The 27098-nt window shown below is 39.3% G+C and overlaps 1 long non-coding RNA gene across 1 annotated transcript in view; it reads right to left on the minus strand.

Annotated features, from left to right (window-relative positions):
* The window catches only part of LOC126427115 (uncharacterized), a 43801-nt gene extending 17180 nt beyond the window's left edge, over positions 1–26621 (minus strand). The window contains exon 1 of the long non-coding RNA XR_007576533.1: positions 26479–26621. This is a non-coding gene — a long non-coding RNA (uncharacterized LOC126427115). The remainder of the gene's footprint in view (positions 1–26478) is intronic.
* Between the last annotated feature and the right edge of the window lie 477 nt (positions 26622–27098).

Genomic DNA, 27098 nt, shown 5'->3' on the forward strand with positions numbered 1-27098 from the left:
TTTTATTGCGGTCGAAACTGTTTTTAATTCATTTTTAAAGTAAGAGTTTTGTCTACTGTGTGTATTCCAGTGATGTAATGATATAAAAAAATAAGAGAGTTTTATAACAATTATGCATGAAATGAAAGGATGTTTCAATATTTGTAATTAATAATTTTCAATTGTCTATAATTTAAATGTTAAGCATAAATGACTTTTTGCAACCAAATGTGGTTGACCACAGTGGACTTCTGACTAGGGCAGTTTGCTCAGGTGACTTGCTGAGCCGAGAGCATGTGAGGTGTTTTGGTGTCTTTTGTCAGTGGACGCCAATCTGGTAATGTTGTTTAGGCAGCAAAATGCTACTCGTGCATGAGTGTTGAGTAAAGAATTTTGGAAGTTAATGTTTTAATGTTCAAACCGAAACATATCAGTGTTTCGTTCAGTGGTTCTGAGGTATCAGTAGATGGCATCCTTTTGTGCATGACTTAACTTTTTTTTAGATTCACATATATACACTCCTGGAAATTGAAATAAGAACACCGTGAATTCATTGTCCCAGGAAGGGGAAACTTTATTGACACATTCCTGGGGTCAGATACATCACATGATCACACTGACAGAACCACAGGCACATAGACACAGGCAACAGAGCATGCACAATGTCGGCACTAGTACAGTGTATATCCACCTTTCGCAGCAATGCAGGCTGCTATTCTCCCATGGAGACGATCGTAGAGATGCTGGATGTAGTCCTGTGGAACGGCTTGCCATGCCATTTCCACCTGGCGCCTCAGGTGGACCAGTGTTCGTGCTGGACATGCAGACCGCGTGAGACGACGCTTCATCCAGTCCCAAACATGCTCGATGGGGGACAGATCCGGAGATCTTGCTGGCCAAGGTAGTTGACTTACACCTTCTAGAGCACGTTGGGTGGCACGGGATACATGCGGACGTGCATTGTCCTGTTGGAATAGCAAGTTCCCTTGCCGGTCTAGGAATGGCAGAACGATGGGTTCGATGACGGTTTGGATGTACCGTGCACTATTCAGTGTCCCCTCGACGATCACCAGTGGTGTACGGCCAGTGTAGGAGATCGCTCCCCACACCATGATGCCAGGTGTTGGCCCTGTGTGCCTCGGTCGTATGCAGTCCTGATTGTGGCGCTCACCTGCACGGCGCCAAACACGCATACGACCATCATTGGCACCAAGGCAGAAGCGACTCTCATTGCTGAAGACGACACGTCTCCATTCGTCCCTCCATTCACGCCTGTCGCGACACCACTGGAGGCGGGCTGCACGATGTTGGGGAGTGAGCGGAAGACGGCCTAACGGTGTGCGGGACCACAGCCCAGCTTCATGGAGATGGTTGCGAATGGTCCTCGCCGATACCCCAGGAGCAACAGTGTCCCTAATTTGCTGGGAAGTGGCGGTGCGGTCCCCTACGGCACTGCGTAGGATCCTACGGTCTTGGCGTGCATCCGTGCATCGCTGCGGTCTGGTCCCATGTCGACGGGCACGTGCACCTTCCGCCGACCACTGGCAACAACATCGATGTACTGTGGAGAGCTCACGCCCCACGTGTTGAGCAATTCGGCGGTACGTCCACCCGGCCTCCCGCATGCCCACTATACGCCCTCGCTCAAAGTCCGTCAACTGCACATACGGTTCACGTCCACGCTGTCGTGGCATGCTACCAGTGTTAAAGACTGCGATGGAGCTCCGTACACCACGGCAAACTGGCTGACACTGACGGCGGCGGTGCACAAATGCTGCGCTGCTAGCGCCATTCGACGGCCAACACCGCGGTTCCTGGTGTGTCCGCTGTGCCGTGCGTGTGATCATTGCTTGTACAGCCCTCTCGCAGTGTCCGGAGCAAGTATGGTGGGTCTGACACACCGGTGTCAATGTGTTCTTTTTTCCATTTCCAGGAGTGTAGTTTATCCAAAGACTGTAAGTCATTTGGCCTATTTCATTTGTTCTTGTTATAATATTGAACAGGTTCCAGCATCTTGATATCATAAGATCTCATCTTTCATTTTATATTTGGTGTCAACGAATCCTGTGTCGAGGTGTTAGAGCTTGAAATCTGAAATATTGTGAATAAAAGTCTTGTTTACATTCATCAGAATTGCCCCGATTCCAGCTGTTTAAATATATCACTCAATGTATTTTTTTAAAATTCACTGACTGTATTTCATTGGCTACTTGTTTAAAATTAAAATGTGCACTTAAGAACATAACTGCAATGGTGGACAACTGCTCCCCTCCGTAGATGAACTGTCTGCTACTCATTAGGTTGTTCAGTCACCCCTTTGGTGGGGAAGTAAAGTTGGTTCCTTTGGTATGCACATGGGGTACTTATTAGTGCATGCTACTACTGCTTATGTTGCAACTTAAGCATTGTACATATACCTGACTTAACAGTAACAAAATCAGCAGATATGTAGATGGCACATTCATAACATATAATCAAATTGAAGAGCAAATAGAGATGTTGTTATGTAGATTCAACAGCTTTCATAACAACAGCCATTTCACACAGAGAGAACACCAGAAAGATAACAATATAAACTTCTTTCACATGACAATAACAAATACAAAGCAGACCCTGAACATCAATGTGCACAGAAACCAACACAAACAGTCACTGTCACTGCAAATCCCCCCACCACACACACACACACACACACACACACACACACACACACACACACACACACACAACACATGCAAAACAATTTGCATTCACTGCTTTCTTAAACAGAATACAGAAATTCCCAATTTGTGCTGGCGACAATGACCCACAAACACACACAATCAAATAGATTTCACAAAACAATGGCTATGATGAATATGAACTAGGTGCGCTATCACAACACATACCAGAAAACAAAAGCAAACAAACTGACAGGGCCATCAGCCAACATACAAAAACCCAACTGTGTAACTATACCGCAATTCAGAGCCATTTTATACAAAACAGCCAACCTGTTCGAAAGCAGAGGTATCAGGATCATTTCTGCCAACAACAACTTAACTGGTTCATGACATCTCACAATCAACAGAAGAACTGAGCAAATTACAAACTTACAGAGCTATATGCAGTCATTGCAACTACTGTAATACTACAATGATCAAATGGACAGAAATTTTAAAACCCATTTTAAAGAACTTGTTGACCGTTTCAGACTTGATGAACCTAAGAAGTCAGCCACAGCAAAACACATGGACAAAACAGGCCACAGTGTTGCAACAGCATAATTTCAAAAAGAGCTGCAAAATGGCCATCTCGGGGGAAATGGACGAGTCTTCCACGTTAAAAGTTGAAAAACAAGATCGTAAATGAAACAGTGGAGTTTAAGAACTCACATTTGTTGACCAACTTCAATTCAATAGAAAACATATACACATTAAGATCATATACAAACCTAGGTCCGAGCAACACCATTGAAATTCTTTAAAATAAAATTTTATAGTGTCATTTCTACAATAAAATTGTCACAGTCTCCCATTCTGTAATATATGTTGTCGAGCAATATCAGTGATGTGACAGTATAATATGTAGAATGCATCGCAAGTGACTTCCAACAGCCAGGTAGACATACTGATAGGTAGATCAAAACACAGTCTGTTCTGACTGCCATGTTGCTTTGCTCCACAGTCAAGTTCTTTTGCGATATCGTGTTTCGAGTTACCTTCAGGAATTTGTTAATGATGGCTAACAAATTCATAGAAATGGAGGTTGCTGAACACATCGTAAGAAGACAGCCACTTCAGATGAACAAAGTGAGTTGTTATTTAAAATTTTTCCGTGTGAACAGCAGACCAACAAACAGAGAGGGATCGCCTCTTATTAAGCTATCCTTCTGTTTCTCTGCAGGATGCCCACAGCAGCTGCCAAGACTACACACACAAACTTTAACATCTACGCACCCTTGCGCTAAATATTTTTCTACTGCCACTGCAGCTCAATGATGATGCCTAACTTCAAAGTATGTTGCTAATTAAATAATTTCAGTAGTCAACAAATTTTGTGACTGGTATCAGTATTCCAAAAACTTATTCATATTTAAGAAACACACAGTAGCAAAAAGCCTCGTTGTGTATCATTTCCTGGCCACATACGTGTCTTTGTCGTGTTCGCCATTGTGGGTGCTACACTAGGTTTCTGGTATTCTGGCGACGGGGGCTACGGTTCCCCAGGGAGAGGGCTGAGATATCCATAACCCTTCTACAAGTACAAGCAGAGCGAGGGAAAAATGACTGTCCACATGCCTCCTTAAGGGTCCTAATTTCTCTTATCTTCGTGGTCCTTACATGAAATGTACATTTGTGGCAGTAGGATCAATCTGCAGTCAGCTTCAGATGCCGGTCCTCTAAATATTCTCAACAGTGTTCCTCGAAAACTGGGTTCCAAAAATCTCTAACTCTTCCCTCCAGGGATTCCCATTTGAGTTCAAGTTCCCGAAACATCTCCATAATACTTGCAGGCTGATCGAACCTACTAGTAACAAATCTAGCAGCCCACACCTGCATTGCTCCAATGTATTCATTTAATTCTCCCTGGTGCACATCCCTGGCACTCTAGAATAGGTTACTCAAGAACAGGTCACACTAGCACCCTATATGCTGTCGCCTTTACAGATGAACCACACTTCCCCAAAATTCTCTCTATAGACTCGAGTCAAGCATTTGCCTTTCCTACTACAATCCTTACATGCTCATTCTATTTCAGATCACTTTGCAATGTTACACCTCAATATTTAAACAACATGACTGTCAAGCAATGCACTACTAATGCTATAATCAAACATTACAGGTTTGTTTTTCTTGCTCATTTACATTAACTCATATATTTCTACTTTTAGAGGTAGCTGCTTTTCATCACACCAACTAGAAATATAGTCTAAGTCATACTGTATCCTCCTACAGTCACTCAGTGATGATACTATCCCATACACTACAGCATCATCTGCTAACAGCCACAGATTGCTGCTCACCCTATCTGCCAGATCATTTTTGTATACAGAAAATAACATAGCTCCTATTACACTTCCCTGGGTCACTCCTGATGACACGCTCATCATCGAGAACAACATACTGTGTTCTGTTACTTATGAGCCACTCATGAGAACCTATTCCATATGCTCGTATCTCCGTTAACAGTCTGTAGTGAGGCACTGTGTCGAATGTTTTTTTAGAAATCTAAGAATATGGAATCTACACCCTGCCCTTCATCCACAGTTCAAAGGATATCATATGGGAAAAGGAAAAGCCAAGTTTCACATGACACATGAGTGATGCTTTCTAAAACTGTGCTGACTGAAGGACAGAAGCATTTCAGTATTCAGGAAATTTATTACATTTGAATTGAAAATACATTCAGGAACTCTGTAGCAAATCAATGTTAAAGATATTAGTCTGTAATTTTGTGGATCGGTTCTTCAAACTTTCTTACATACAGGAGACCTTTACGCTTTTTTCCACTCACTTTGGACTTTGAGTTGGGCAGGAGATTCAAGATAAATGCAAGCTAAGTACAGAACCAATGCCATAGAGTACTCTTTGAAACCAACCTGGTGACACTTGTTTTCAGCTGTTTCCCTTGTTTCTCTATGCCAGAGGTACACTACCGCTCATTATTTTCGACACACCCTGCTATTTCAGATTTACAACACAAATCGAACATTATTTCTCACAAAATATTATTATGTTAACTTCCACATATATAATACAATCGCAATCATTATATTTCACTTTCATTACAGTACCCTCCTTTGGATTTAATGAATGTCTCACAAAGTCGAAGCATGCGGTCAATCAGTTTTTGTAGGTATTGTGGATCTATATGATTCCACACATCCTTAACAATACTCCAGAGATATTCCTTGCTGGATATATTAACTTCCATGATATATCTGTACACTTCATCCCAGACTATTTCAATGGGATTACAATCAGGGCTTTGAGACAGCCATACCATATCATTCAGTACTTTCTGATCTTCCTTTGATGCAATGTAGTTCTACAGTATGCTGACCAATGTTTTGGGTCATTATCCTGTCTTAAGGTGAACCCTTTCCCTATTAAGTACAATCCACTTCATATTGCCCGATACTGAAGTATGCAGTGGTACTGCTTCTGATCCATACACCCCTCTATTTTCACTATGTCACCAACTCTATCCCCAGTAAAACATCCCCAAACCATAATAGAACCTCCACTGTGTTTAACTGTAGGTAGAACACACTTCTGGACTACCGTTTGCCCTACAAATCGGCGAACAAATATTATCCTTCTGGTTCCAAAAATCTCTAACTCTGATTCATCGGTGAATAACACCTTCAGCCACTCTTCCAGTGTCCAACTACGGTGTTTTCTAGTCCATTCAAATCTCTTCTGTTTATCTATGGGCCTTAGAAGGGGTTTCCTTACTATGACATATCCTTTCAACCCGATTTCAGTCAGTCTCCTTTTTACTATTGCAACAGATATTGTTGTCGTGTTCACTTCTACCAATTCTGCATGAATTTGGGGCACTGTTTTAAATCTGTTTCTCTTACTGGTAATTCTGATATATTTATCTCACTTTTGGTTGTTTTACGAGGTCGTCCTGGTCATGGTATGTCCTTATTGCTACCTATTGTCTCCTGGCAGTGAAAGGTGTGTTGCACTCCCCCTACAGACACACTACACTGTTTCACAATTTGGCAAATAGAGAAACCTGCTTGGCTAAGTGCTACAATACCAGCCAGTTTTTCTACGGACATCTCCACTCGTGAAGCCATACTAGCAGTGTGCACACTTCAATGTCACGAAGGAACTGAAATGCAGGAACCACACGTTACGTATCTTAGCAACGCTTGTCATTCACTGCGGACATCACATCACTACAGGGAAAATGCAGGTCCATTAATGCGGCATCTGTCGCCAAATAGGTAAACAAACGTATCAGATAGGTACATAATATTTATGTATACAACATTGTTTGTTGGATACTGTTGTATCTCTATGACCACAAACAAAAATCATGACATGTGTACAACTGTTGTACTATTCCTTTGCTTCGTCAACCGTACCCACGGTATTAGACCTTATCTACAGAATCTAGATGTCATTCATTGGGTGTACTGAAATTAATTAGCAGTAGTGTATCTGTTATTCTATCTTCCATATGAGGGTCTGTGCAGTGGTCAAACTATCTTCGAATGACTCTAAAACTGTCCTTATACAGGACCAGACAACTTCTCCATCACACTCTAATTAAAACTCAATCGAGAAAATATTCTTATCAATGTCTCTTCGATATATGTCCCACGAATTACTGAGCAGTACGTGTTGTTAGTGGGTGTCAATAAAAGGCAATGGAAATGCCTGAATTCTGTTGCTTAAATCGATCGGGTGAAAGCAGTTCACAATTCTTGAAATCGAGGAGTCGGCCGATAGCATTTGTAGGGTTTGGAGGAGGAGGCTAGTGCTCTCTGGGGTGGAGCTGGTGTTCCAAAGTATTCACCATCAACAGTTACCTTCCAATCCTGGAAAGACTGCAACAATAGGAGGTGTATTTCTGTGTGTAGGTGTGAATTCTGTCCAGTCATTTTGCAAACACACATACACTACATATGCGCATGCCTTATATCACATAGCAGATCCATAAATTCCAACTGTTTTCATGGAACCTGAGTGTGGTATTTTTCTGCAACTTTTTTCTTTCTGACTCTAAACTGTTCACCATTTTTGTCTTTGTGTATATTTTTGACACAAGTTGGTATGAACCAGCTGGAGTTGGTGTCATAAGTGTATGCTACGTACACAATCCAGTCCCACTGTTGAATCTCGGATTTATTCCCGACTGTAGTTAGATATGGGGCTTTCTGGAGACTTCTCACATTGTTGGGAGGTGAAGGCTATTTTAAAATGAAGACTGAAAAAGCCATTATTCAACTGAGATTCGATCCCACACCTCTCGGTTTTTAGGCATGCACTTTACCATTAAACCACCAGGTCCAACATGTGCTTGGATAGTTCACCTACAGATTGCAAATATATATATATATATAAAAAATGTGACATATATGGTGATATCTTTTGATTGCAATTAATTAGAAACTTAAATTATTTACACAGTCAAGGAACCATAGAGCTTAGTACTTGACATAACTTTCATTGTCATACCTATACCTGCTCCTGAGGAAAAGGTGTCTTGACAGGCAGGCGAACAGCATACTGGGGCCAATAAATAGCAAAAAAATATTGCTTTATGTGACATAGTAAGAACTCAACAGTTTCTGGATTTTATTCCTTTACTTGTACTGTGAAACCGTGCTTCTTGCCAAATTTTACTATTGTAAGCCAATGTAAAGCACGCTATAGGATTTCGCGAGTGGGTTTATGGGTGTCAAATATGTGAAATAAGTGGCCATACTGCACTGACTTGGAGAAGCTTAAATATTTTACATTGCCAAGGAACCATAGTAGCTGACAAAAAATTTCAACTTGGCACACTTGATACCTGTACCCATTCCCAGAAAAAAGGAGTCTCAACAAATGGATCAATGTTGGGGCCACTCCTGTTCCTTATTTATATAAATGATATGCCCTCTAGTATTACGGGTAACTGGAATTGTAAACCCTGACCTTGGTCAGACACTTAATCATTGATCAGATAATCAAACAAATATGAGGAGTCTTCTATTAAAAGAATCCACCGGTTTGGACAGTCACGTAGAGATTATCCAGGCGAAGACACCATTCGAATACGGTGGGGTGTCACGTAGAGCACAAAGGCGAGTCTGAGCACCTAGCGATGCACTGAATGAACAAACAAGCAACATATTCCACATAAGAAGGTGCTAAAATTAATTCTTTAAGGAAAGTTGGTAAATTGAAACATTTAACAGATGTCTTAGATCAACAGAACATAGTTATCACAGCCCTTCAAGAGTTAACCAGGACACTATCGAATCAGGGGGATATCGAATTTATAAGGGACCACCAGGAGAAAGGGTAATAGAAAATCTTTCCCAATTTGGTGCGGGTTTCTTGGTACACAATAGAATATTTGATTCCATTGACGATCTTTCGTCCAATTCCTCAAGAATGGCATTGTTGACAATTAAGGTGGAAAACAAAAGATACACACTGATAAATATTCATGCTCCAACTAATGTTAAAAATAGAACTGACAAGGATGGAACAGAAAAATTCTAGGATGAACTTGATCAACTAGTAAGGACCATACTAGAAACTAACATTAAAATTCTGCTTGGATGCTTGGAGACTGTAATGCGAAGACAAGACGAGAGAAGGAATTTCGAAGGTGTGGTGGGGCGATGGCCAGCTCATAAACTTATGAACAGGAATGAGGAATGATTAATTAAATTTTATGCTACAAATGGATTGGTGTTTAAGACAACAAGGTTTAAGAGAAGATCACATAAGTTAATGACATGGAAATGTCCTAACGTCAAGCTAGTAGAGTTCCAGATAGATGTGGTGATGGATCAGAAATACCATAAGGAAGTCTATTTTAAGTGCTGCATGGCGTTGATGTTTATTCAGACCACCACATTTCTAAAATTAAAATCTAACTGACACCTAAAAGAAAAAGCAAACCTCAAAAGTTAGATACAAAAAGAACATATGATCCTAGTTATAATATTAATAATCAAATATATTACGAGAGATCAAGAATACCTTTAAGTGACAATCTAGAAGCCACTGTCAATTGATTAAAAGCCTTAGCTGAAGAAGTAGCTCCTGTATGGAAACGCAAGAAACATGCTTGGTGGAATGAGGAATGCGATGTAGTGATTCAATGTAAACATAAGACCTGGTTAAATTACCAACAAAAGAGAACTGAAAGCTCCAGGGAGGAATTAATAAATGCTAGATGATCAACTGCCAAAGAAATCAGTTGGGTCAAAAGGCAATTTCATAAGGAATCGCTAAAAATCTATTGAGGATGCTTTTAATCACCACAAAACCAGACATTACTAACAGACATTCAAACAGTACCAGTCGAAATACACTCCACCTACTCTTATGCTGAAGGATACAAACGGAAAGGTAGCACACAACAATTATGACAATTCAATGATATTGGCTAAATATTTCAAACAGTTACTAAATAGTGTGGAACCTGAACATCATTCTGAATCTGACCCATATCCAAGAAACAAAACACATTTAGAAAGACTTATACCACCACTTCCAGATGAAGTACAAGCAGCGATTAACTCACTTCAGAATTATAAAGCAGCAGGTGAGAACCAACTAGTGGCAGAACTTTGGAAATATGCAAATGTACAAATTATCCTGAACTTAAACATCTTACTGACATTTGGAATACTGAGAAGTTACCAGAGGAATGGAATGTTGCGATAATCCATCCACTACACAAAAAAGGAGATAGATTGGATCCAAATAATTATAGGGGTACATCCTGGCTGGATATTACTTATAAAATTTCTTCCAAGGTTCTGTATTTCAGAATTCATGAACAGCTTGATGGTGAAGTAGGCGAATATCAAGGAGGCTTTCGTCCAGGACGAAGCTGTCCTGATCAAATTATTAGTCTCATATGGATAATGAAACATCGAAGGGTCAGGGACAAGAAGCTAGTGATCACCTTTGTCGATTTTAAAAAGGCCTACGATAGTATCCCTCGTGAATCTCTACTGCCAATTCTTAAAGAATTTGGTTTACATCAGAAACGTGTCAACCTCGTTGCAGTCACCCTTCAAAATACTAAAGCTAGAGTAAGGTTCAGAAATGAATTCTCTAACCCTTTTGAGATCCATACTGGTCTATGACAAGGCAATGGATCGTCTCCATTATTGTTCTATTGGGTGCTGGAGAAAATCATGTGTAAATGGAAAAAGATATGCCCACCACCTGTTAAGACTGGATGAAAGATTCAACTTAACTGCCTTGCATTTGCAGATGATTTGCCGCTGTTAGCAAACAATATTAATGAAGAAAAGGTTCAGACAGAACAAACAGAACGACTAGCTGCAAAGATTGGATTGCAAATTTCGTTTGAGAAAACAGAAATGATGCCCAGCTTTCTCGGTTGACACATCCCATATCATACTCCATAATGATCAAAAAATTAAAATAAAGTTTAAATATCTTGGTGAGCTTATTACCTGGAATGTTAATGAAAGAGCATCAGTAGATAGTAGAACATTAGAACTTCAGTGAGCGCAGAGAACAATGTGGCCACCTACTAAAAACAATCTCTCTCAATAAATGCTAAATTTCGACATTACTCCTCCATCGTTAAACTGGAAGCAACATATGCAAGCGAAACACTATTCCGACCAAATACTCAAGCAACTGACAAATAGCAGAAAGTTGAGATAAGAATACTCCTAACAATTATCAGTAAGAAACATCAAGTTAATGGGCAGAGGAGACTTTTGCCAAATTCAGTAGTGTATAAAGAAAGTGAATCCATATTTGTTAAAATGCAGAAAATAAGGATTGCATTTTTCGGCCACATATCTCACCTTCCAAATACTAGAATCCTGAAGCAACTTTTTGACTACTTCTGGAACAGTAAAACCAAAAACATCTGGTTAAAGAAGTACAAAGTGATCTGGATGAACTGAACATCACCACACACCAAATTCAACAAAGTGAAGAGAAACTGCTTCTGAAGAACAAATACACACGGCTGAGATTCAAACCATCAGAATGGAAGAAATATGTCATACCTGCAGAAGAACGAGCAGCCAGATCACTGCGAATGAAGAAGTTTTGGAAAACGAAGAAATTGCTGACTGCTAAGACCTAAATTTAATCATTGTAGACTCTGTTGTATTATGTTTGATTTTAGTGCTCCAATGTGGGCATAAACTATGTAAATAAATAAATAATTATGGATAACTCTAAAATATTTCTGTTCCTGATAACACTAGCTTGGTAGTAAAGGATGTTGCGTGCAACATTGGCTCGGTTTCAAATAGTGCAGTTCATGAGATAAGTTCATGGCCTGTAGAAAATAAACTAACGCTAAATCACAGTAAGACTCAGTTTTAACAGTTTCTAACACAATTCCACAAAACCTGACATTTTAATTTCACAGAATGGGCATATGATTAGTGAAACTGAACAGTTCAGATTTCTAGGTGTTCAGATAGATAGTAAACTGTCGTGGAAAGCACACGCTCAGGATCTTGTTCAAAGACTTAATGCTGCCATTTTTATGATTCGAATGCAATCTGAATTGAGTGATCTCCCGACATGAAAATTAGTCTACTCTGCTTATTTTCATTCACTTATGTTGTATGGTATTATGTTTTTGGGGTAACTATTCCCATTCTAAAAGGATAGTTTTGGCCCAGAAACAGGTGGTTCGAGCAATAAGTCGTGTAAGTTAACGAACCTCTTGTAGACCCCCGTTCACAGGTCTGAGTATTTCGACATTGGCCTCTCAATATATATATTCCTTACTGTCATTTCTTGTTAACAATATTAGCTTATTTCCAAGAATAATCAGCTTTCACTCAGTTAATACTCGGCAGAAATCAAACCCGCATTTGGATTGGACTCCCTTAACTCTTGTGCGGAAAGGCGTGCAGTATACTGCTGCAACCATTTCCAAGAAGTTACCACTAGAATTCAAAAATCTAGCAGTAATCCATGCGCTTTCAAATCTAAACTAAAGAGTTTCCTCATGGGTCACTCCTCCTATTCTGTTGAGGAGTTCCTTAAAAATTAAGCTGATTCTTACGTTATATTGCTGACTGGGTTTACTGAAACTTATGGCTTGACGTTTTTCAGGCTCATACACATTTTATTTTTATCTGTTATTACTTTTATGTTGTAATGTCATGTACTGACACGTTACAGGACCTTGGAGATTTGCTCCTCAATTTGGTTTTACAGAACTTGACGTGTAAATAAATAAAATAAAAATGGTCGCACGGGTAGGCAGACAGACGGACGAATAACATAGTGATCCTGTATGGGTTCCATTCTTATCAGCTGAGATACGGAACTCTAGAAATGAGGAATTGTGCAGTTTATTAATAATGTAAGGCACATAGGCCCACATTTTGCATGTATTGTTACATATTAGTACACATATTTTGTTTGTGTTGTATTATTGTTTATTTGAGGTATTCCTTGGGAGACGTGTGGCATTAGAATTTTGTCAGCAAATGCCTTTATGTCACACCAAGTACATGACAGAGCTTCCAACTCTACATGGATGTCTTAAGGAGCGCCTCAGAGTAAGAGATATCTAACACTGTCAATGAAAGCTTGGTTGGTTTGTGGGATTAAAGGGACCAGACTGCGTGGTCATCGGTCCCTTTTTCCAAAAAAAAATTAAAACCGCCCAAAGAGAATAAAAAAACAAACAGCAGGAAAGACGTCAGACGACACAGGATGAGAAAGACTCCGACAGAGATCAGACAAAACAAAGTAAAAAAAACAGAGTGTGACGGTGGTTGGCCGACCATAGAGAAAAAAAAGAGGAAAAGCCAATCACCAAGAACACATTAAAAACTCAGTTTAAAATCAGAGGCTAAAAGCCAGAATCAACGCTAAAAAAAACAAACACTCAGTTTAAACTATAAAAAACCCCTGCCCGAATAAAATGCAAAACTAAGTCCACCATGGCGGAGTCATCTAGTAAAAGGGCAGGGAGCATGTCGTCAATGAAAGCTACACGCAAAAATGCTTCTGTAAAAACTTGTACAGAAAAGCTGACAGTGAGTACTAAAAGTTGCTCTGATGTATATACAGAGGTAGCATATAACAAGGTACTCTGTTATCTAATTCTGTCGATAACTATTTCCCAGTATGAAGGAGTAAATAATAATGATAAATAATAGTAAAGAATATAGTGAAAAGGAAAACACTTTAAGAGTAACAAAATTTTAATGGATTTTACATACAGCAGACTCTCTCACATGGCAGTCCTGGAGTGTAACATGAATCTGGAATGGAAGAAATTTGGTTTGACAGTTAAAATAGAAAATAATTACTAACACCTTGCTACACATATTTGTAATCAAAATTTACTATATTTTTGTCATCTCATGCCTTGGATTTAGATATCTGGACTGTACTGAAACTTATAATACATGAGGAGACTAAGTATTTGCATCAAGAAATTACTACAGGAATTTATTACCCTTTTCTGTTTGGACTTTGATCGTGTAGCAAATTTATCAAGACTGAAGATTATTTTATTACACCACTGGCTATTAAAATTGCTACATCACGAAGATGACGTGCTACAGGCGCAAAATTTAATCGACCGGAAGAAGATGCTGTGATACGCAAATGATTAGCTATTCAGAGCATTCACATAAGGTTGACGACGGTGGCGACACCTACGACGTGCTGACATGAGGAAAGTTGCCAACCGATTTCTCATACACAAACAGCAGTTGACCGGCGTTGCCTGGTAAAACATTGTTGTGATGCCTCGTGTAAGGAGGAGAATTACGTACCATCATGTTTCCGATTTTGATAAAGGTCGGATTGTAGCCTACCGCAATTGCGGTTTATCGTATCACGACATTGCTGCTCACGTTGGTCGAGATCCAATGACTGTTAGCAGAATATGGAATCGGTTGGTTCAGGAGGGTAATACGGAACACCGTACTGGATCCCAACAGCCTCGTATCACTAGCAGTCGACATGACAGGCATCTTATCCGCATGACTGTAGCGGATCGTGCAGCCACGTCTCGATCCCCGAGTCAACAGATGGTGATGTTTGCAAGACAAAAACGATCTGCACAAACAGTTCGACGACGCAGCAGCATGGACTATCAGCTCAGAGACCACGGCTCCGGTTACCCTTGATGCTGCATCACAAGCAGGAGCGCCTGCAATGGTGTACTCAATGACGAACCTGGGTGCACGAATGGCAAAATGTAATACAGAAAATGTTCGACTGCTGCCCTGGCCAGCACATTCTCCATATCTCCCACCAATTGAAAACGTCTGGTCAATGGTGGCCGAGCAACTGGTTCGTCACAATACGCCAGTCACTACTCTTAATGAATTGTGGTATCGTGTTGAAGCTGCATGGGCAGCTGTACCTGTACACGCCATCCAAGCTCTGTTTGACTCAATGCCCAGGCGTATCAAGGCCGTTATTACGACCAGAGGTGGTTGTTCTGGGTACTGATTTCTCAGGATCTATGCACCCAAATTGCATGAAAATGTAATCACGTCAGCTGTAGTATAATATATTTATCCAATGAATACCCATTTATCATCTCCATTTCTTCTAGGTGTAGCAAATTTAATGGCCAGTAGTGTACATGCGGAAGACAAATAAGGAATAAAATAACATCACTGTTTGTGGGAGCACCTTCCTACAAAGAGCAAGGGTAAGCTATTATCATGGAAAACCTGACAGTCTTATCAACTGACCAACACGTATTTTCAAAATTCAGGGTATCTGAGTAACTACTGGCTCTTCAGACTAGGTTTAGGCACTTGGCAGATAAAACATTTGGCACTGCAATGATTTAAGATTATATTTATTTTGGAAGTTTCATAGATGACAATACATTTGTCTCATTAACTGTAAGAGTCTGCTACAAGATGAGAAGTAGTTAGATTATCACAATGCGAACAAGACGAGTAACTGGCAGAAAGTTAAGGAGAAGTATTTTAGGCATATACAAACCGACATACAAGATGTAATTGGTATAAGCTGCCAAAAAAAAAAAATCATGTTAGTAAATCACAACCAAATGATTTAAAACATCTAGTAAAATGTTTGTCCATTTCCTACAAATGTTCCAGGGAAAAAAAAAAAGTTCGGCTCAGGACAATGTTTTTGGAAAAGTTGACACTGGACAGCGCACACGGATTAGATGTGACTTGTGGAAACATTATGCATAGTAGACTGGAAGAATCCATTAAAGAGAATGAAAAACTAAGGTAGCCTGTCCCACACGTCCTCCAACACAGGTACGCTTATGTAAGCGATCGGTTTGCATTATTTACTGTTGTGCAGGGGCGGTGGCAAGGAGTTAGCTATGGGGCTATGTATTTCAAACACATTTCAACAAAAGAATAAGAGCAGCAAATTGCTTACTATCTAAACCAATAAATATCATTTAACTTAAACACGGCATCTTATTATTTATTAATATACACTAGATGATTATTAACTTAAAAAGGGCATCTTATTATTTATTAATATACACTGGATGATTATTAACGTACGAATACCACCTACAACAATCAAGGAAGCTAAATAGGCCTATGCTGGGTATGCCTACCAACACAAACTGCTGACCCCAGACAAACAAATTCGAAATTGCCAGACATCTGGGACAAATCGTATTATTTTCACGAGCACACACATTCTGTAGACATGTTACCAAAAACTACTTTAAGCAACACCAAATTTTAACAATTTGTCGGTGGAGGACCCCAACTCTCGTTTAGTTAAGCGATATTCCATTCCCCCAAAACCCCCCTAGACCGACTTCTAGGATCACCCCTGCCCCTGCGCATAAAGATATAGCGAGAGTGAATCGGAAACAGGTAGGCAACAACAGATCGTATGGTAAACTAAATACTCATCACAGATTGAACCGTGTTTGATTCACGACAGAATAACTAATTTTCATAACGTGCACACGAGGAATGAACACAATCCATGCCAAGTAGTAGCAAGACATTTTCAGTACCACTTTTCTGTAAATGTACGAGCAGGTACAATCGATGATTTAATTATTGGGCCTTACGTTTTACCTGCATGATGGATTCCTAACAATTGCCGAAACTATCTAGAGGAGACATTGCTAACAACTTCATTGGAAAATGTTCCATTAGCCATATGTCACAATACATGGTTCCTCCATGGTGGTGCTCCACCCCACACTGGTCACACAGTATGGAGGTTGTGAATGGACGATTTCTAGGACAATGGATAGGATGTTTTTGTGCACATTGATGGCCAGCATGCAGTCCTGATTTAAATCCACTGGATTTTTTTTACTTTTCGGGCCCTATGAAGGGATTTACTTATGTCCAGAAAGTAAATAGTGTGGATGAACTTACACAGAGGATATTCGATGCTGCCAATACCGTGAAGGCAAATGGGCACACGTGTGAATGAGTGTGACAAGACTGGGGTCGCCATCATGAAGCACGTGTTGAAATGAATGGCGGGCATTTTGAACACTGGTGTAACACTAAACAATGTAATGTGGGTTTCATTACAGTACTTTTGTAGCAAAGGGAAACAACCTGAATTTAATTTTCATTGCAGTTTTATTGTAAAAAGAGAAAACAGTTGATTGTAATTAATGCACAACAAATTATAATTGGTTCATTTTGTACTACGGGAAACACATTTTATTTTATGTAGCTTTTCTTTACTACCATGGCCTCCTTTATGGTAATGTTGTAAAAGAGAAAACATTTGGTTATACTTAATTCATTGGTTATGTAAAATGGATTATATGTTGTCAACCACCCAGTGACTGTTTAAACTGCTTGTTTCGGTAGTATTTTAATATCTAAGACACCACGCAGCATTCTTGTACACGTCCAATGCTTACATTGCTCTGCTTCATCCATTACCTTTCTCTGACCACTGTGTCAATGTCTGTAATAGACAAGAAACGCTCTATGCCGTCAGATGACAATGTAAACAGAAGTGCATCAACTATCAAACCCACAAATATCTGCCTTTTAGGAGTACCAAAATAAAGAATGTGATACAGTGATATCTCAATAGATTTTTTTTATCAAGCACAATGACATGTACCTGCTGTATAATTATGGCAGCTTCTATCATTTATACCCTGTATAAGTGTGACTGGATGGTGGCCTAAGGACTTTGTGCCCTGATTAGGAGGTACCATTTGTTAGGGTCTATTATGATGAACCAAATGATGTAAAAATTCATAGCGAATGTTAAAATTGCGAATGTTAAAATTAGTATTGAGGTCAAGTAATGTTTCTTCTTCCTTCTTTTCATTAAAAAAAGAGGGAGGGGGGTGAGCACCTACACGGTGTAGATTAATGTAGTGCGAAATCTTTCTCCCCTTGCTACAAGGAAGAACCTACGAGGGTAAGTCAATTATTATACACAAAGTAGTTATAAAATTTTATTGTAATCAAACAGGAAACTTAACAAGAACATCATTTTTCGACATAGCCTCCTTGCGTTTCAACACACTTGGTCCATCGTTGTATAAGCCTCCTGATTCCCTCATAAAAGAAGGTTCTCAGTTGAGCTGTGAACCAGGAATGCACCGCTTCTTTCACTGCTTCATCCGAGGCAAATCGACGGCCCCTTAATGCCTGTTAGATTGGACCAAACAAGTGATAGTCAGAACGGGCAAGATCAGGATTATATGGAGGATGATCCAGTACTTCAAATTTGAGTTTCTGGGGCGTTTCAGCAGTGTGGGCAGCAGTATTCAGAAGGGTTTTGTCGTGCAACAACACAACACCTTTTGACAGCAATCCTCAGCATTTGGGCATTTGCTTCGAACTGCAGGCTTTAGCCTGGCAGTAAACATCTCACTATAATGTACATTGTTTATTGTTGTGCCCCTTTCCCCATAATGTTCCAGTATTGGGTCTTGTGCGTCGAAAAAAACAGTAAGCATCAGTTTTCCTGCAGACGGTTGTCTCTTGAACTTTTTCTTGCATGGCGAATTTGGTTGTTTCCATTCCACACCCTGCTGTTTACTTTCCGGCTTGTAATGATGGCTCCATGTTTCGTCACCAATAATGATCTTGTCTAAGAAGTTGTTCCCTTCATTACCATAGCAATCCAAATATTTTTTGCAGGTGTCCAACCGCATTCGTTTAGGCAACTGTGTGAGTTAATTTGGGACCCATCTTGCACAAACTTTATGAAACGCAAGTCTGTTGTGGATGATTACATAGGCAGAACTGTGACTGATTTGCAGACGATGTGCCACTTCATCGATAGTTAATCGTCTATCTAAGAGAATCATTTCACATGAATGCTCAGTGGTTTCTTCATTTGTGGCGGTAAACGGTTGTTCGGCTCCTTCATCGTGTGTAACACTTGTGCGACCATTTCAGAACTTTTTCAATCCATTCCTAGACACTCCGTTGTGGCAAAACACTATTCCCGTACTGTACTGAAAGTCTTCGATGAATTTCGGCCCGATACGCCTTCTGACCACAATAAAAGCATCACCGAACATTGCTCTTCTTTGGTGCAAATAGACAGCAGAGCAGCCAATGAACAAAGTATGCGTCATCAACGTAAAATGACAGTACTACCAAAATAAACAAAAATATAACTAAATTGTGGATAACAATTGATTTACCCATGTATCTAATAGTAATTAAACCCTTTTTTCTCTGCAGAGACACAATTCTTTTCCTTTTTCCCCTGCTACAGACACTGGCTAGTTTTTGGCTGGAATTGCTCAGAAGGGAGAGTCCTCCAGAAATGGTAATGCTAACAGTAATCAAAATGCTTGAAGAAAAGGAACATCCTCTAAGTCTTGTATGAGAGGTAAGTTATTATTTACTGATGTTGGTGCCTTAACAAGTGTAGATTAAGGTTTTTTGTGAATAAATGATTAGGACTCTCCAACAACAAATTACATAAGAAGTTCTTATGTTGTATAAGTTAAAATGGGTTTTGTATATTTCATCTGCTACATGACAAAACTGGGATTACACTGTTTTATACTGGGTGCAGTAATATTAATTGGTATGGATTTTCAGGGAAGGTTAATTTAACTTACTTCACGTAGTTACATTAATTGCTTAACCTGGTTTAACTAAAAGATTAATGATTAAGCAAGACATGCTAACAGCTAATTGGCTCTCTTTGCAGTGTAGTCCACAGAAGTAGTGAAACAATGTCAGTACAAATAGTTTATGATCAGGCTTATTACAGTTTTACCACACTTACTGAAGTCAAGGAAAATAACCAGTTTCTGACCTTAAACATATTTTCTTCAATTCCTTTTACTTAAACTTTCATGTTAATTATGTCTGCTTTTTAAAAGGCACACGTTCCTGATACATAAGGTAAACATATGCTTTTTTTTCTTGCTATTACCATTTCTTATTATTTTCCTCATCATTACTATCATTTTCATTTTATTTTCAAAATTCACTTAACCACTTGAGTCTTACGGAGAGCATGTTGTTTGTGAGCTGTTTGCATCATCATAGCTGTTTCCGCTATGTTCTTGACAAGTAACGGAAACAGATGTGATGATTAAAACAACGCACAAACAACATGCTCTCAGCAAAACTCAAGTGTACAAACAATTTTCTCAGTTCAAAATCAGAGAAATGGCCACTGAAGATCTGCCTCATTCCAATCGCCCTTCGACTGCTCGGAGCGAGGACAATGTCAGCAAAATGCGTGATCTGATTAACAAAGATCTATGCAGGCAACTGACCAATTTGAGGACATGCCAGGGTTGTCCTGGAGCTCAATTCAGAGCATTTTGACTGTTGATTTGGGGAGGTGTAAAGAGGCAGCAAAGTTTGTGCTGAAAATTATCACCACAGATCAAAAGGATCATCACGTTTGAGCCTGTCACAAACTGAAGGATACATTCAAAGACGATCTAAACTTTTTCAACAAAATCATCACAGGTGATGAGAAACAGTGCTATCGGCATGATCCAGATAGTACGCAATAGTCAATTCTATGGAAGTTAACTGGCCCACATTGTCCAGAAAAAGCTCGGCAAGTGAAATCGAACGTGAAGACACGTTTTTTTTTTTTTTTTTTTTTTTTTTTTGCATCAAACGGATTGCACACTCATAATTTGTCCCTCAAGACCATACAGTGAACACCAACTCTATATGGAAGTTATGAAAAGTCTGCACAGGAGTTTGGTGTGAAAACGTCCAACTTTGTGGGATTCCAGTAATTGGTCCCTGCATCTTGTCAACACTAACACACACACACACACACACAGCTCTCAGTGTTCACCAGTTTTTGTCCTCAGCAAAGACGACTACCTTGACCCTGTGCCTTATTCGTCAGATTTACCACCCTCTGACTTCTTCCTGTTCCTGAGGATAAAAAGAGACTCTAAAGGGAACTTTTCTGCCGATATCAAAGATGTAAGACGCAGTGTCACGAAGGTATTAGCACTTCACAAAGAGGATGAATTTAGAAGGTATTGCCAACATTGGAATAAACATTTGGACAAGTGCATTGATGCTAATGGAGTGTACCTAGGAGGAGGTCAAGGTTGTGTTTGAAAAACAATAAAGTAAATGCTTTCTACAAAGAAATTCCAGTGATTTTGGGGTCCCCCCCTTTTGTATTCACTAGTCCCACCCAACCCCACCGTGTCACATAGAACTCCTAGAAACAGCTTCCTGAAAATGTTTATGCACCCTTCTAAATGTTAGTTATTACTGCCAACACTAAGGCACTGTTTCTCACCTGAAATCTTGGTTGCGGTGGGAGATTGCTAAGCAATACGGCTAGGGATATAAGTCAGGTCAAATGGCAACAACGTGGTTGAAGATAAGTTGGGAGACACTAAAAATGTGGATACCACACTAAGAATGTTTACAATTTGAGCATGAAAAACTTTGTGATTACTGAAAAGAACAGGCCGCTTCCCATATACTCCATTCTACATTACACAAAATGTAATCAATGTGTGTGTGTGTGTGTGTGTGTGTGTGTGTGTGTGTGTGTGTGTGTGTGTGTGTGTGTGTGTGTGTGTTTGGGGCTGACAGGTGAAAAGGTAATTTCACTGATTAGCAAGGACACTGCAATGGGGTTTGTCACAGAGTGAACACTATTTGATCATGTGGTGCAATGCAGTGCTATTTTTCCCCATTCTGTTTTGTCAGCTTTTTGGAACAGCAGATCTAGTGCTGTCCATTGCTTTATTGTGATCTTGTCCCCTTGTGACTATTTAATACAAAATGTCAATTCCTCTTCTTAGTACTGTCGAGGCTTAGGACTACTATTACATATCTTATCGTCATCATTATTAAACGTGATATATGATACCAATATGGATAATGTAGAAATTATCACCCGTGCTTCTGGTACCTGTGGGCTAGTTTATAACAAATCGCCAAAAGATTTTGACATCAAAGTGTCAGGTATTTATTATTTTTTATTTACAGTATACACCCACAGACTAAACAAAAAGTAGGCCTAACAAATGTAATATTCTGTTGAAGCACAGGTTATTTGTTTTTCAAATAACAAGAGAAGCATTTTTTGAGATTGCCATGAAACTTCAAAACTACTGTTGCTAGAAATCTGAAACTGATGTTAACATAAATGACTTAGATCGAAATAAATTCACCGAATCCAAGTAACTTGACATCAGTTGTTACAATACGGATGTCCTACCAGATGGTCACGTGATAATTTGTGCCGGATGGAGACTCGAACCCAGTTTTCCCACTTATCACATGTGCTCGCCTCAGGATTAGGCTGTCTGTACTTGCCTCCCAGACCGACCAGCACCTATGGTGTCGGGATGAGGACAACGTAACGTATAGCAGTTTGTGTCGATCCAAGAGGTGTGCACAGATAGCTTCATTCTAAGGCAACCACTCACGATAAGCAAGGTATCTGGGTTCTAGTCCCAGTCCGGTGCAAATTTTCAAATGTCACCAACAGGTAAAACATTAGTACCTAAAATAGCTGACACCAGGTAATTCACATTCAGTTAATTTATTTTGATCTGAATTCAAGCGGCTGTTAATCATTATTAACGTAATACTCCATACTGGTGCAGCCCCTAGATTATAATGAATAGCTATGCAGTCTTATTCCCACTAATGCAGGCATACAGAATTAAGCTGCAGGCATTCAGTGATGAAAGTAAGACTACAGTATAGGAACGCAGTGTTTGGATCGGTCCAGGAGGTGTGAACAGATAGCCTAATGGTAAGAGGAGTCCTTGCGACAAGCGGGAAATCCGGGTTCGAGTCCCAGTCTGGCACATATTTTCATATAACACCAGAAGGTACAGCATCTGTACCTAATACAATGGTACCAAGTTATTCCTATTTAGCGAATTAATTTCAAACAGTTGTCAATCACCAGCAACATAAATAATGTAAATGTCTTGGTTTGAGCTTTGATTAGAAATCTAAAGTGATGCTCAATTTAAATAAATGAAAAAAAAAATAAAAATAAAAAAAAATTAAAAAAAGTTTGGTATGTGTCAAAAACAGTCCTTTTGTTTACATACGAGGGCGGTTCAGAAAGTAACCTCCGATTGGTCACAGTGCGGGTTGTGGGGGGAGTAGCGACGCCATCTGTGCGTTCACGCACTCAACAGGTCAGTCGGCATCAAGCCGTGGTCGAGTGAACGTCGTACCTGCGCTAGTTTAGTTTTTGTGGCAGTTTAAATGTGTGCTGCAATAGAAAACCCCGCCAAATGTGAAGTGCGTGCTGTCATAAGGTTTTTTACAGCCAAAGGATATTCTGCAGCAGCTATTCATCGTGAGCTTTGTGCCGTGTACGGACCAAGAGTTATGAGTGAAGGAGTTGTCCGTGAATGGGTACGTTTATTTAAAAGTGGACGAGAAAACGTTCATGATGAAGAGAGGAGTGGTAGACCATCATTGGTGACTGACGAACTCGTTCAGACAGTTGATGCAAAAGTTCGTGAAAATCGACGTTTCTCAATGTCGGAGTTGTCTACTGGTTTTCCACAGATTTCTAAGACTCTCTTGTACGATATAGTGACAGCAAGATTGGGTTACCGTAAGTTCTGTGCACGATGGGTGCCCAAAATTCTTACCGACCACCACAAAACTCAAAGAATGGCCTCTGCATTAGACTTCCTGTCACGTTATGAGGACGGAGGAGAACCATTGTTAAACAGAATCGTGACCGGTGACGAAACCTGGATTAAGTACGTGAACCCTGAGACAAAAGAACACGGGTCACAGCGGTTTGATGACGACGTAGAGCTCAAAGGTGCGGTCACAGGCTGGCTCCAGGCACAAGCGGGTGATTTTTATGCAGAAGGAATTTCAAAGCTTGTGAAGAGATACGATAAGTGCCTCAATCGCTATGGAGACTATGTAGAAAAATAGTGCAAAGATGTAGTTGTAAGATGTATATATTAAAATATTTTTATTTAACTTGGTGTATTTTTTTAAATCAACCGGAGGTTACTTTCTGAACGGCCCTCGTACAATGGGTTAAATTTCAAGATAAAGAAAGCAAGGTATTTGAGATACAATGTTAAGACCATTCTATTATGTACATTTTAAGTTGTTTAAGTAACAAGCTGCGAAATGATGACTTTTCTTCAGGACTGATAACCTCACTGTTTGGTCCCCTCTCCCAAATCGACCTACCAACAACTTTCCTCCAGAAGCAAAGCTATGGTATTAGTCTTACTAAGAACTGAACTACATGTTTATCAATCCTATATATAGTATGAATATGATGATATATTTAAGTAATAAAAGTTACCCACCATAGAAACAAAGGCTAACAATGACTTTAATGAAAATCATTTGCATTTTGTTTGGAAAGGTTTAAGCAATCCCTTTCTCCCACAAGAGAATAAAAATGAATAAAATAAGATTACACAAAGCAGTCACTTGAGCTATGTTACCTGAAGTCTCATTTGTAAGATGCCTTTTGTTTGGATTTTACAACAAATTGTAAACAAGAACAAACAAAGTGGTTATTATGATAGTTTATAAAAAATCAAAGTACAGACTCCCCAGTGGCCGTACTGGGCTCAGCTTATCCTAGAGTACAACCAGTTAAGATGTGTAAGATATTTCAAGATATAGATAAGGAAAAACAATGAAGCAGTTGATCCTTTTGGGCACAGAACACTAACTTTTAATTTCTTTGAATGTTGGCAAGCAACATACCATCAACTTTGAAAAATGGTAGGCTACTCTTGGTTCAAGCAGATGCAATCAATCGAGGTCCAATGACACATTTTCTGTAGAAGTCTTCTGTTTAGGAATGGTCTATGGTCTGTGCACCTGATTTATCATTCACAGCATATGGCTGAATTGCAACCTAAAATTCACACATTGGAATGAGAGAGGGAAGTCCCTCGGATGATTTCTGAATCGCTTGGTTCTGACGGTATTCCTTTGTTCAAAACAGATTCCGACAATGGTTTCTTGAGCTATTATTGCACAGCTGTTTGTGTGTCATAATTTCATTTTCAAATCGACATCGCATTAGCAGAAAGTCTGTTGTCACTGGCCCATAAATATGCTATAAGCACTTTTACAATTTGTTATGAGAAGACAGTGAATTCTCCTTCATTATTGTTGAAGTCTTGTGAATGCTGCCATTTTAAGATAGGCTGTTGAATGGAAAACATTAAATATCACTGTGCTGCATTTTACGCATTCTAAAATGTCTATGTGTAATACATGTATCCGAATTCAGTATTATCCTCATTGCAGTATGCAACCGAAGGATGCATTGTGGATTGGCCGACGGTCCACCGGTAAGACTGAATTTCATACATCAAAGCACAAATGAGTAATTTTCAGCAAAATTATAGGTTATGAGAACTTGCGAGTCATCTTGTATCATAAGAAAACTGATTGCCCCTTAATAACATTAGGGACCGATGACCTCAGCAGTTTGGTCTCATAAGACCTTACCACAAATTTCTAAAAAAATCTCTCCAATAACATAACAGCGTAATTATCATCTAAAAGTAGAATAGAAGCTACACCAAAACTTCCACTCCTCATTATTGATGATCCCTTGTAACTTAAGAAAAATCAATGTAGTGCAGTAGACTTGTACATTTAAAAATCAATTCCCCTTTCTACTCATCCTCTCCTCACCTTCAAATTTTATCAAAAGCAAACAGAAATACGGCAGCAACACATTTTTCTTAGAAAAATAAAAAGTGTGTTTTTGAGATTTTCAAATAGATTTTTTCTTCAATTTTTGCAAGGAAAATTTAATCTGACAGTAATTAACGTATAGTTCACATGCTTTCAACTGACAAGTGTTAACTATCTAGCTTCAATAGTTATAGAGCTATATGCAGAAATATTTCTCAAAAGGTTTGGGAATTCACGCAGTTTATCACGATTTCGAAGAAAATAGTCTAGCATAGGGAAACGCTGTTGGAATTCGCGGTGTTTGTTAACTACCTGGGTATGGCCAGATGTTCAAAAAATCTGAGACAACTGGGACATCAAGGTCCAAAACTTAATCAAATTTGTCTGATCTAGTATAGACTACGCTGGGTACAAAATTAAGGCAGTGGAAGAAGTGTTAGAGTAGTGGTATGAGTGAGATGAAGTTCAAATGTATATTATGAGCTTCAATTACGGCAAAACTGAAACCATCTGTCTGTCTGCCAACGCTTACGCATTTTTCAATGTAACGTGACGTACCTAACATAGTTTCAAAAATAAACGAATAACAAGGATGATAAATACTTGCATCACATTACATGCTCATTCTTCAAGTTACTGTACTATTTGTTCACAGGCCTTGATTAACAGCAAAAGCGGTACACTAGTGACGTACAACCACTTACAGCCATGTATTAAAATGTACAAAAACTGCAGATCTTCGGTAACGTTTTTTGAATTCAAATCGGGCATTACTGAACACAGTAATCCCGTTACCACACTATTATTCATTTGTTTTTGTTTGTAACCAATAACAAACATATTGCTCCATATATTATTACGGAATAACTAAAACAAATGAACAGAGACCAAAGCTACCAACGTACTACGTAGCTTTGGCGACAAAAACCAAATTATTGCTTTTTACCCAACAGCTGCAGGCAGATCAAAATCGCGAAAGTATCACTACACGCTCCTCAATATCACAAATTTATTTTTTTTAAGTTGTTTCAAACATTAATTCTATTTCTAAAGGCGTTTAAATTACGTGAACCTGTTGTATCTTCATTTTACTTAATCGAAAATCACTCTCTCACTGACATGGAAGTGAGAATTTTTTTATATCGAGACTGCTTTTTTCAAATTATTTCGATCGCCCATTTGCTGCATCAGTCATTGCTAATCCCGAAAATCTGTTTCGGTTACGCATGTCAGACTGAAGTTTAGATTTCGCCGATTGCAGACGACGTGTCAGATATAAATACGCAATCACTTTCTTTTTTTGTAGATTTGGGCCCTATAAATA

The sequence above is a fragment of the Schistocerca serialis genome, chromosome 11, assembly GCF_023864345.2.
Source record: "Schistocerca serialis cubense isolate TAMUIC-IGC-003099 chromosome 11, iqSchSeri2.2, whole genome shotgun sequence".
NCBI lineage: Eukaryota > Metazoa > Arthropoda > Insecta > Orthoptera > Acrididae > Schistocerca > Schistocerca serialis.